Raw genomic sequence first — 12,387 nt, forward strand, 5'->3', positions numbered from 1 at the left:
GTCACGTTTTTCTCTGACTGATAATGACGTCTTTACACTAAATCCATCGAATGCTGGATGTGTTCTGATTGATATTTAAGTCTTAGCCTTTAATCCCACCACATTCTATATGTGCCTGTCACAATTCAGGAGCCTGTAATTCAGCAGTTGTCATTTTTTGGTGTTTCTCATATTTGTATTTCGTTTCTGAATTTGCATAATTATCTTGTACCTGTGTTGTGCTGTTACACCACTGTCCCAGGTAAGGGGAGGGTTGTCGCCTCCAAACATGCTTAACCACGCCATATTTCTTATGTGCCTGTAGTTCAGTGGTTGATGTTGGTTCTTGTCTGTCATGTTTGGTTTTTTTTCCGTAAATTGATTTGAACTTTGGTGGATAGCTGTCTCATTGACAATCATACCACATCTCCTTATTTTTATATAGTGTACAAAATTGAAAATAATTTTTCGAAAATAAAAAAAAGCATGAGTACCAACAGATGAAAATAAATAGTCAATCTCCCTCCCTTTTTCTTTCAACATATCAAAAACGGTCATCCCCTTATATCATCAATAGAATGTAAATATTAACCTTATCACAAATTTCATCTGAATTCTGCTGTGCATGAATCATCAAAATCTTCTACAAACATAGTGTACCTGTACAGTACAGTGTTATTAATAAAAGAGTAAGGATGTAAATACTGCATAGACGACCACTATATGCTCCCAAGAGAAGCAAATTTGGTAGAAGCGATTTTGGTCATACCACTAACGTACAGACGGACCTTCAACAATTTGGCAACGACAAAATTCTTTCTGGGGTTTTGTTCCTTTTGGATCATTATAGAGCATACGATTTCCCGCATATTTGCATAATTAGGGACGACATCAAAATATCAATGTAGATATATATTTCCTGTCTTTTTTATTGAAATATAAACGTCGGTACCAGCATTTCTTTACTTTCAGCATTGTCCAGAATCAATTCATGTCCATATATTGAAAAAAGTACACCCAAGGACCAGCCATTCAACTTCAAAAGGGGGTATGTTTTTTCTGAGTAAGAAAATTATTTAGTTTTTCAACGCTATCACCCAAATATCTTTTTTTTCGAAATTAGCACTATTATATACGGTATTCGGAAAATCAGGAATCAGAACATTATTTTGTTATCTGCTTGACCACAATATTCTTTTTTTTTCCAAAAAATTGGGGATCAGAATATTTTTGTAGGAAAAAACAATAACCCCCCTTTTGAAGTTAAATGGTAAATCCCTTAGTGTACTGATATGAATAGTAATATACTGGAATTGTTTGAAAACAAATAGTTATTGATGCCAACGTAAATATTTTAATAAAAAAGACAGGAAATATGTCGGTGAAACAAAAAGTTCAAATCTAATTGAAATTTAAAGTGCCCATGAACTCACTGATTATGCACGAGTGATTCTATGCATGAAAAGTGTCCGTGTGACAATTAAAAAGTGTCAGTGTATCATGTTACAAGTGTCCGTGTAACAACTTAAAAGTGTCTGTGTATCATCTAGAAAGTGTCCGTGTAACACCCGTAATGTACTGTTTTGCTATAGCTCTGCTGGGGGCAAAGTCGCACAATAATATATATTCAGACTCTATTAAAACATAAAGAATGTAGTCATTTAAATTTTAACGACCGTATAAATGCTTCATAGGAAAGCAAAGCAAATTTTGACAAATAAAGTTGATTTGATTGTTCAATTTCAAAGGATTGAACGATTTGTGTGGCAAAGGTGTGGTAAGTTTTATTTAACATTAATCAATTAAAAAATGTAGGATCTTGTCTCATGTTATGCACACATAAATCGGGAAAGCAGGTCTTCATTTATCTTTTGCAAGTTTTTCTCTATTCTTTATATTAATACATCCAAATATGTATATTTTTTTTATTTTGTGAGTCCATTTTCTATATTCTTTAAATTTTTTACCCATTATTATACATTCTGTAAACCTCATCCAATACATCAGTTAGTACTAGTTTAAGATGTCTTTCCCGAATTAAAATATATCAATGTGAGCTTTACACACGTGTTTCAACTTGCTTGCCTTTGCTTGCAAGACAGCTATGTTTACACCAGTAGAAATGGTAACACACAGTCAGATCTAACATAAGAAATTGAAGAATTTAGATATTCTCATCATGTTCAAATGACTTTACAAACTCATTCACTTTCAACTTGAGTATGACATCGGTTAAACAGATGTGTATATAACAACTTGGTAACTGCTGAACGTCAATGTATATATAGATTCTTCTCAACTCGAAACCGTTACATTTTCAAATTTAAAACGCGAGGCTCACCGATCATTTTAAATGTTTGAAATTTAACTGTCGCAAGGGGAGAAATATCGTATTGCGTGAACTTTTCTTGAAGAATCTGTTTCTCCAAAGATTTTTAGACGAAAGCAGACAAACTGAATCCCTCTTTTCCAATGATCTCAAAGAAGATGTGTTCTTTCTATGTAACGTCGTCAGGTATGGTCGCCTTTTTTTTCGTTACATCACAATAGGAAATTCAGAGGAAGCAAAAAAAAAATAGTTCATCATGTTATACACGTACATTGTATATTAGTTTACTTCAGTGATTTTGTTTAAGACCGACCAATTTAACATTGAAATATTTTAATTTGATGTCGGGGCCTTTTATAGCCGACTATACGGTATGATTTTTTTCATACTTGAAGGCCGTACGATTGCCTGCAATTGCTTACATCCACTTCATTCAACATTTCATAGTTTCTTGTGTTGTGTAACCAATCTTGATATCCAAGGTGTACAATTACCCAAGGAACATTGTCAGAATTATGAAATGGTATACTTAAAAATATCGGTTCGATATGTCTCTTAAATGGCAATAGTGCATATTCATAAGAATCCATGTAAAAACTAAAACAGTGTGTAATTTTACTGTTTTAATCAAACATAACGGAAATAAAAAAAAGATGAAATTAGCTTTTAAGTTTGTTTTTTTTTTTTCATAGTTCTTAACTTCGATTTTAACTTAAAAATCCATTATCTCGCAAGATCCAATATACGCAAAATATTTAAACACATTGTATGTAAATATCCATATGATTATGATATAGTTATGTACAACCTTGAGTGCAGGTAAATGAGATATAATTAACATTTCAAATATATCACAGAAATCGATCGTGTACATCGATGTTCTTTATCTTTAACAATTGTCAAAAGTATAGAACTGCCAAATTACAGCAAGAGTCCTTTTATTAAATCCTTACATTTTAATTTCTTAAAATTAGCAAAATACAATGTCAATTCTTAAAAATGGTACAATCAAGAAAAATAATTTGAGCATTTCAAGTAGAAAGTTTTATTGTTTTAGTTGTTTAATTTAAACTGAATTTTTTCCTGTTTCAAATTCATTGATTATCTTATCTTTTATTTCTACTTTTTTCCATTACTATATAAAAACAAACGTGTTTAACATATTGTTCATCTAACAATTACGGTAAGTTAAATTAATGGTAAATGCATTTGAATTGAAAGGTTTTTTTTAAAGGGTGTATATTTGTTCAGATGCAGAGGACCACTACGCTTTTTTGTTAACTTCTACTTTTAACACGAAGTAGTAGGGTAATTTGAGCACGGTAAGACGAGCTATATGTCTGATTTAATCCATCAGATTCATTAAAACTTCAAAACATGACAGTCAGGAATGTACAGGAGGTGAAGCGTGTCTTTGCAATTTTTTCTCTATTCTTTATATTATAGCACCCAATTATTCTTATTACTTTAACTTGTTTCACCATTTTCTATGATTTTCTTTTTTTTTTTACTCAAATTGATTCTTTATTGCACATATTGCTGTTTTAACAATAAAACTTGGTGTACAGCATTCCATCAAGTCTCCCTGCTAAATTTACTACTAAATATCCAGGGAGAATATTCAGTAGAATTAACAATAAATAGCATTGGTACAAATATCTGAATACATAAATTACTGTTACAGACAGTCTTTGTTAATACAAAATTTGTATATTATTTATATTTATAATAATATCTGTAATATTCCAATATCTATAATTACACAAGTTTGTCAGTATTTTTACGGAAATTATTCTTTACTCCGGAATTGGTTTTTTATACTATCTATAGGGAAAACGGTACTATTTATTCTGCCATAGGCCACAATACTAACATTTTCTAAATTTACCACTTTTTATAATAAAAACCTGGACAAAACAGTTATGTTTGGTGTTAGTACTTTATTACTCTGTTTTAAAAATTGAAGCCAAATAGTATCATGACCAACTTCCAACGGAGCTTGTTTATGTTATCCATGCCCACCGTCATTTTACATTAAATTTATGAAATTTTGGAAGTCTTTTCGAATAATTCTCAAGAAAATATTTCAATGGGTTTCAACATTGCCAAGAATCTGTCCGGTTTAAGGGAGATAACCCAATTTGAAAACAATTATTTGTATCGACAAGGACGATAACCCGTCCTCGCTCCATATGGGGTCACTTGCCAATTTGACATATGCGATAAGACGCACAATTAAGGGGTTAAACACCCGCTGATCTGTAAAGATAACTTCAGTGAAAACCAATACCAGATGTTATCGATAAAATAATTTTGAATCATGTTTTCTGTATTTTGGTGTAATTTGTAAAATTAATTGAAGGCCGGAGTTCCTATTCGATCTTTGTTGAAACCTGGGACTACTGAATTAGTGTATTAGTACCAGTTGAAACATTGAAACGGCATGAGATGTTTTACCCAAATTGGTAAATGAAAAATGCATATAAATAAAAATTGATTTTCTTATTCAAAATGAACTGAGCATCAAACTGACTGAAATGTAATTGAAATTTTAGTTCAACTATTTCAAATATAATTGGCCGAAAAGCCGTTGTCTTACGGTTCTTTTATATATATATATATAAAACGGGTACCTCGAGAATTCGGAATGTCTGTCATTTTATTTAATTTTAAATATCCATTGACAGTTCATAATTATTGAATTTAACAGTATACATTGAGTGAGGATAACAGCACAATTCCTCGAGTTAAATGGATTGTTGTTGGTTAATGTCTGTCATATTTGTTTTTCGTAAATTGTTTTGTTATAAATTAGGCCGTTAGTTTTCTCAATTGAATAATTTCATATTTTTCATGTTGGGGCCTTTTATAGCCGACTATACGGTATGCATTTTTCTCATTGTTGAAGGCCGAACGGTTGCCTATAATTGATTACGTCCACTTCATTTGAACTTTGGTGGATAGTTGTCTTATTGGCAATCATACCACATCTCTTTATTTTTATATGTATGTGGATGTGTACTGGTAGATAATTTATCTTCAGATCTTTTGTCTTCTGTAGATAGTTTTTCGTGCCCATCTGACAAGGAAGCCTTTTCCTACTAATTTCAACAGTTTGGTTTTGTGTTGTGCTTTTATACCACTGCCCCAGGTTCAGTGGGATTAAGATAGATTTGAGCACTCACAAGCATGTTTAACCCCGCCGCATGCCACGGTTTATATTTCTGTTTTAAGTCAGGAACAAATTACTTGTGATTATGTGGTTGTCGTTTCTTGCTGTCTGAAATATTTATTTTCTTGTTGTTATTGTTTTAGCATAAACTAGTTCGTTGTTTTTTTCCCCGTTTTCATTGTTTCGACAATTCACATGAGATCTATCAAAACATTTTAACCCCGCCGCATTTTTGCGCCCGTCCCAGGTCAGGAACCTCTAGCCTTTGTGTATGTTTTTTTTAAATTTTGGTTCCGTTATATTTCGGATTTGGTGTGGCGTTCTTTTCGCCGAACTAGTATACATTATTGTGTAGGGGCCAGCTGAAGCCCGCCTGCGGGTGCGGGATATTCTTGCGCTGCGTTGAAGACCCATTGGTGGCTTTAGGCTGTGTTCTGCTCTTTGGTCGGGTTGTTGTCTCTTTTAACACATTTCCCGTATCCATTCTCAATTCTATCCTACAAAGCTTACTATACGATATGGGTTTAGCTCATTGATAGAGGCCGTACAGTAACTTATAGTTGCTTTCAACCACGTCCTTTGGTCTATGGTGACAAGTTGTCTCATTGCCAATTTTACCACATCGTCTTATTTTGTAAATTATTGTATTTACTTCTAAGTTAAACCAGGGCCATATATATATATATATATATATAGCTCTGGTTTAAACATTATTTATGAAGGAACGGGGGGTTTAAAGCTTTTCATACATTATGATAGCCAATGTATTCAGTTAAAACTTACAGAACCCTCTATTATCTTGTGAATTTTGTGGGTGGAGGGTAGGTTATCTCGTGGATATTTACCTAATATCTCGCATTATATAAACATCTACGACGCAAACAATAGAAGTTAAACAAGAAACAGAAAACATACAAGCTTCCAGCATCGTTTCAACCATATATCCACAGGTATATACCCTGAAGCTGACATGTTAATTGTCATACATGTACAAGTACCTGTTCAAAGCTAACAATCTTTACCGTTTTGTGAAGAAATTATTGATTTTTTATTTAATATTGTTTCGATTCAATAAATTTTAATTGAAATGAAAAGCTAGTGATATAAAAAATTGACAAAAAATATACACTTTTCGTTTTGATTATTTTTGTCATCAACAAGTTTCTTTTTGACGGCGAATGTACAATTTAAGTAATGAATGAATTTCAAAACTATTTAACGGGTCTTGAAAGGTGCAAACTTTCCATTTATTGTGCGCACATATTATTATTCGTGTATTTAGTCTCAAGAAATTAAATAACAGAAACTCGGTTTGATGTAAAATATATTATTAGATTTCATCTTGCCGTATCAAGTGGTCGAATTCGTGAAGTATTCTAAATGGTTTTTTTTTATGCACTCTTTAAAGTGCGACGAAATGGAATTGTTCTCCTATATGATTGTGTATTCAAACCGTGTTAAAATTGCCTAAAAAAATGATTATCTAGGGATTGTCAGGAAAACGAGCCAGTTGCCTGATTGACAATCATACAACATCTTCTTCTTTTTTTAAAAATAAATGTGAATAGAAACCATTTAATGCCATTGAAAAAAAATATGATCGTGTATTGATAAAACATTCAGATGGACAAGCATTTATTTAAAATAATGCGTTTTAGATTTTGATTGCATTCTAATGATATATTTATTAATTTTCGGTTATAACCACGTGAAAACAGAAACAAAAAATAACTTAAAATCTAATCATCTTCAACATGGATTTGTATAGTGAGATATACAAATCCTTGTCTTTAATTATAAAAAAAACGTTAATTATAAATATATGGTGTTTTGCTATTCCGTCAACCCTAAATCAAGTTTATACAAAATGTCGTTTACACTATATTACATGACTCTGGGAATATATTATGTCTCAGCATGACTGTATAAACACGATTGTGTAACAATTTGTTATCTGTTTACACACACGATGTGTCCTGTTGTCAAATAGAAATTGATAGAAAAAAAACAAAAATCGCCTACTTTTAAATCAAATTTGGAGCAAGAAGAAAATAACCAATTTGAAAATAAACTACACCACGTTAAGCTTTAATTTTTCATCTTTTTCTTGGTCGCAGCAGCTAAGGTATATCATAAGTAAAAGTATTTTATTTATTTTTTCAAAGCTGACCACTCTTCCGAATAATGACATTTTCCTGTAAGAATAACGGCAAAAGTAAGCCATTTGACATCACTGTAAAAAATCCAAATTTGTTGCAAGAAGTTCAAACTTTATTTTAAAATAATCTATATCATTAAAAAGAAGACACATTAAGGATTCTGGGGATCGCAGCAGCTAAGAAAACCATTGAGAAGAAACTTGAATATCGTCTTGTAAAGATTATTTTCCATATAACTTCTATATAACGATTTTATCCATGTAGGGTATCTGAATTCACGCATGCGCAATATTGACCGGACTGATTCCTGACAATGAAAATTTATATTGTAAATATACACACTGCAGTTATTCATAGATAAATCAAAAAAAATATATTGTACCCTTACATCCAATCACAGCGCTCCTAAGTTGACTTCCTTCGCCTGCCTTTGGTACACAAAAGGCCAACCTAATGATGGGAAAATGTAATAGTACCGTTTTCCCTATACTGTGACATAAATATATAAAGAATTCTTATGACACCATTAATGCAATACTGGGTTATTGTAAAAACCTTGGCTATAATAAATTCTTGTATGTCCCCATTACTTAAAGAAAAATGGATCATTTCATGTCCCCACCCCTATATGCTGGTTTACCTCTTTCTGTACTTCTTTCAGATAAGGCTTAATAAACTACCTGTATCCAATCATATCTTATCTTATTTAAAAAGAATAATAAACAGTACCATTCAAACAGATAAAAATGACAGTTCCATTCAATTTGTATTCAATTTATCCAAAATTTACAACATAAGCACACATTCAAGATTTTTCATACTAATCTCCATTCCATGCTTTAGTATATGCCATATTGTGGTTCAAAATTTCAGAGCTTGTTATAAAATCCATTATTCTGTCTTGGGATGATAAAAACAAAGATATTAGACACTTAAAACATTAAATATGCAAAATACTCAGCTGTAAAGTTGCCTTTCTTGCCTGTATCAGTCTATGAAAAAGCTGAATTATGTCCCTTAATTGGAAGTATTCATTTCCAACAAAAGTCCTTTCAAACAGTAAAAAATGAAAAATTATATATGCTTGATATAATAAAAGATAGAAACTACAAAATGAAGCACTATTCAAACATTTGCAGCATGAATTGCCAAGAATGTGATCAATTCTTTACACTGGAGAATATAAAATCTACCTAAATCTAGCCTCAATTGGGCCTCTTTTTTTCTTAGATGGACAATTTTTACACTGAAAATGCTTCTATTATGACCAAATATTGCCTTACTCCATAACAGTACAAACTTAACCAGACAATTTCCCAATTTAATAGGTTATGTCTTGAGAAATACCCAAAGGATACACTTAGGGAATTACACAGCAAATAAGGCAAATATTTCAGTTAAAAATATTTGTCGCGACTTGAATTCTGGTGTTTCCAATTGAATTAATCATTGCGAAAGGTGAAAACAAATACAAAAGAACTAGAGTTAGGTGCATTTTATACAATATAGTTAATATTGAAATCCTAGAATGAAGTTTTATATCAGTACCCATCAATTTGACTTATTATGATGACTCAGCACTTTTCTCAATACAGTATTGGTCTCGGTGAAAAATTTCTATTCTTGGTGATAAAAAACAAATGTATTAATCAAAAGCTTTGAAATAGTGTAATATAACTGAAGTCTGATTGATTTTGATTTCCCTTGCTATCTTCAGTATAGGGAAAACGGTACTATTTATTCTGCCATAGGCCACAATACTAACATTTTCTAAATTTACCACTTTTTATAATAAAAACCTGGACAAAACAGTTATGTTTGGTGTTAGTACTTTATTACTCTGTTTTAAAAATTGAAGCCAAATAGTATCATGACCAACTTCCAACGGAGCTTGTTTATGTTATCCATGCCCACCGTCATTTTACATTAAATTTATGAAATTTTGGAAGTCTTTTCGAATAATTCTCTAGAAAATATTTCAATGGGTTTCAAAATTTATATTGTAAATATACACACTGCAGTTATTCATAGATAAATAAAAAAATATATTGTACCCTTACATCCAATCACAGCGCTCCTAAGTTGACTTCCTTCGCCTGCCTTGGGTACACAAAAGGCCAACCTAATGATGGGAAAATGTAATAGTACCGTTTTCCCTATAATATATCAGAAACGAAATGCGGTCAGTGACCTCGCACGTTTTTTTTCAATCTTTCAATCCCCAATGAGAATACATAATTTTCAATCCTGGTGTTTGGATATATTATTTAATGTTTTGAAAATTTGGAATAATGATTCGAAAAGGTAAGTTGTTGTACTAATATAATTTTGTGTTTACAACTTAATTATTAAATAGATTCGTTATTGATTTGACCCAAATAAATATTGTGTCGTGACCTTTACCTATCAAATGTTCTAAACATTTAAAACATGGGGTACATAGTACAGCACCAAAATATTCAAAGATCACACACACGTCTACATATACCAATTCATCTGAATTATCCACAGGAACATACTTTGGTACATGCATACTTTTGCAATAACAACATTGTACAATGTACAACATCACATGCCTATGCTTTTTTCTACATGTATGTACAACAAAAATACTTTCTGTAGCTCTAATAATAATACCAGCTTAATTTTATAAATTACATCAATTTCTGCTCAGAATATAGAGCCCTTTTTTTAGTAAACTATTTGATACATACATTTCATACTGTTTTATTTTGTACTCATTTCTTCATATCAGAGGTGAATTATTAAGCTAGTCCAAACAATTATGAGTCTCAAATGATCAACCCAATCACTTTTCCTTGACACCTTCCTACGACGTAGGTAAACCTCACAGAAAAAGTAACTAATTAGCCCTTCAAGACGTCACAACCATTTGGACTAATTTTTTGCGAACAAATTTATACACAACTCACACACACCCAAAGTACATACGTAACTTATATAGATACATGTATGTACTTACATTGTACATTTACAATTAAAGTATAACAAGCTTTAACACATTAGTTGATAGCCTCTGTTTTTTTTTACTAGTATCTCAATGCATTTTAATACCATAAAATGACCTCAATTTTTTCTCAAAATATTCAACACCTTTGTTAATAGGCAGCTTATCTCTATATTTGCTATACTATATAATTCTACTATATTTTCTACTTCATATTTGAAAATTCTTAAAGTGTCTACCATTTTTGCCTTTTTATTAGAAACATAATGTGCTTTATAAACTGAAAAGAACATTAAGCTAAGCAGATGATTTAGTGCATAGTATGCCTCGTCATGAATTTTGTATCCTATTACAAGAGAATGGAGACTTATCACATGTTCATCAATGCAGACTTTTTGAAGTAAACCTTTCATTGATTTCCAAAATGTTTTATGATATGAACATGTAATGAAAAAATGATTATAATTATCTAGTTTATTACAGTATGAACAAAAATTGTTTGTTGAAATTTTCCACTGGAATAGCAGCTCCTCGTTTGGCAAAATATAATGCATTAATTTCCACCTGAACATTTTTATTTTATTATCTTTAAGATACTCAAAAGTGAATTTAATAGAGTCTTTGAATTCATTTTTTAGTCTTCCTATTCTTAAAACTCTATCCCATTTTGAAAAACCGGTTGGTATTTCTATTTTTACTAGACTTAGTACTATTTTGTATATGTCTTTATTATTGATAGTTAGTACATCATTATTATCTCTAAGTTTAATTTTAGTTCGGTTAATATGGACTTTAATTTTGACTGATTCCTCTGTTTTTAATTTGTCTGTCCATTGTTTTGGTATGGATTTTTTTAGTTTTGATAGTTCAGAAATCCAATTGCTTTTATTTCTTAATTTTGAAATAATTATTTCTTCTGATATATTTCCCCTATTATCAATTATGTCATTTATATATAATATATCACTATCAATCCAATTATTGAAGAACAGACATTTCCCTTGAAATTTTATGGATCTATTGCTCCATATTACTTGTTTTCTGATATCTAAATAATATCGATTTGATCATGATGATTGTTTTCATAATTATTTACAGTTATCCATGTTTTTATCATCTCTTGATAGAAGATTGGTGTCTCATTCCATATTTTTCTATCTAGAAGTTTTGTGCTATTTAGATTCATCTTGAAAATGAGCAGTTTTTTTCCAAACTTATTAAGGTGTAATTTTGATAAAACAGACCAGTTTGCATTGCCTGATTGTAGTATTTTTAAAATCCATTTTAAATGTATTGATTTTATATAAGACTCCATATCAATCATTTTTAACCCCCCCTCAGAGAAATTTTTAATTATTATTGACCTTTTTATTTTATCTTTTCCTCCATTCCAAATGAATTTATATAAGATTTTATTTATATTTTGTAGATAATCTTTAGTTATGATACTGTTAGTAGCAATGTACGTTATATTTGGTAACAGAAGCGCTTTAACTATTATAGATCATGTAAATAATTATAGACCATATATTTGGTCGGGACCATGGTTTTGGTCAATAGCAGTAATTTATAGACCATGAATTTGGTCAGTACAACTTGATTATATAGATCATGGATATGGTCAAATGATTAAAATTGTAGGCCATGGATTTGGTCAATAGCAATAGACCATGTAAATTTGGTCAATGGAAATTGATGATAGACTATGTATATGTCTATTTTGGCCAAATGAGTTTATTAAAACATGGATTTGGTCAAAGGATGTAATTTATGGTACAAG

Source organism: Mytilus californianus, unplaced genomic scaffold (assembly GCF_021869535.1).
Source record: "Mytilus californianus isolate M0D057914Y unplaced genomic scaffold, xbMytCali1.0.p SCAF_13, whole genome shotgun sequence".
Classification (NCBI taxonomy): domain Eukaryota; kingdom Metazoa; phylum Mollusca; class Bivalvia; order Mytilida; family Mytilidae; genus Mytilus; species Mytilus californianus.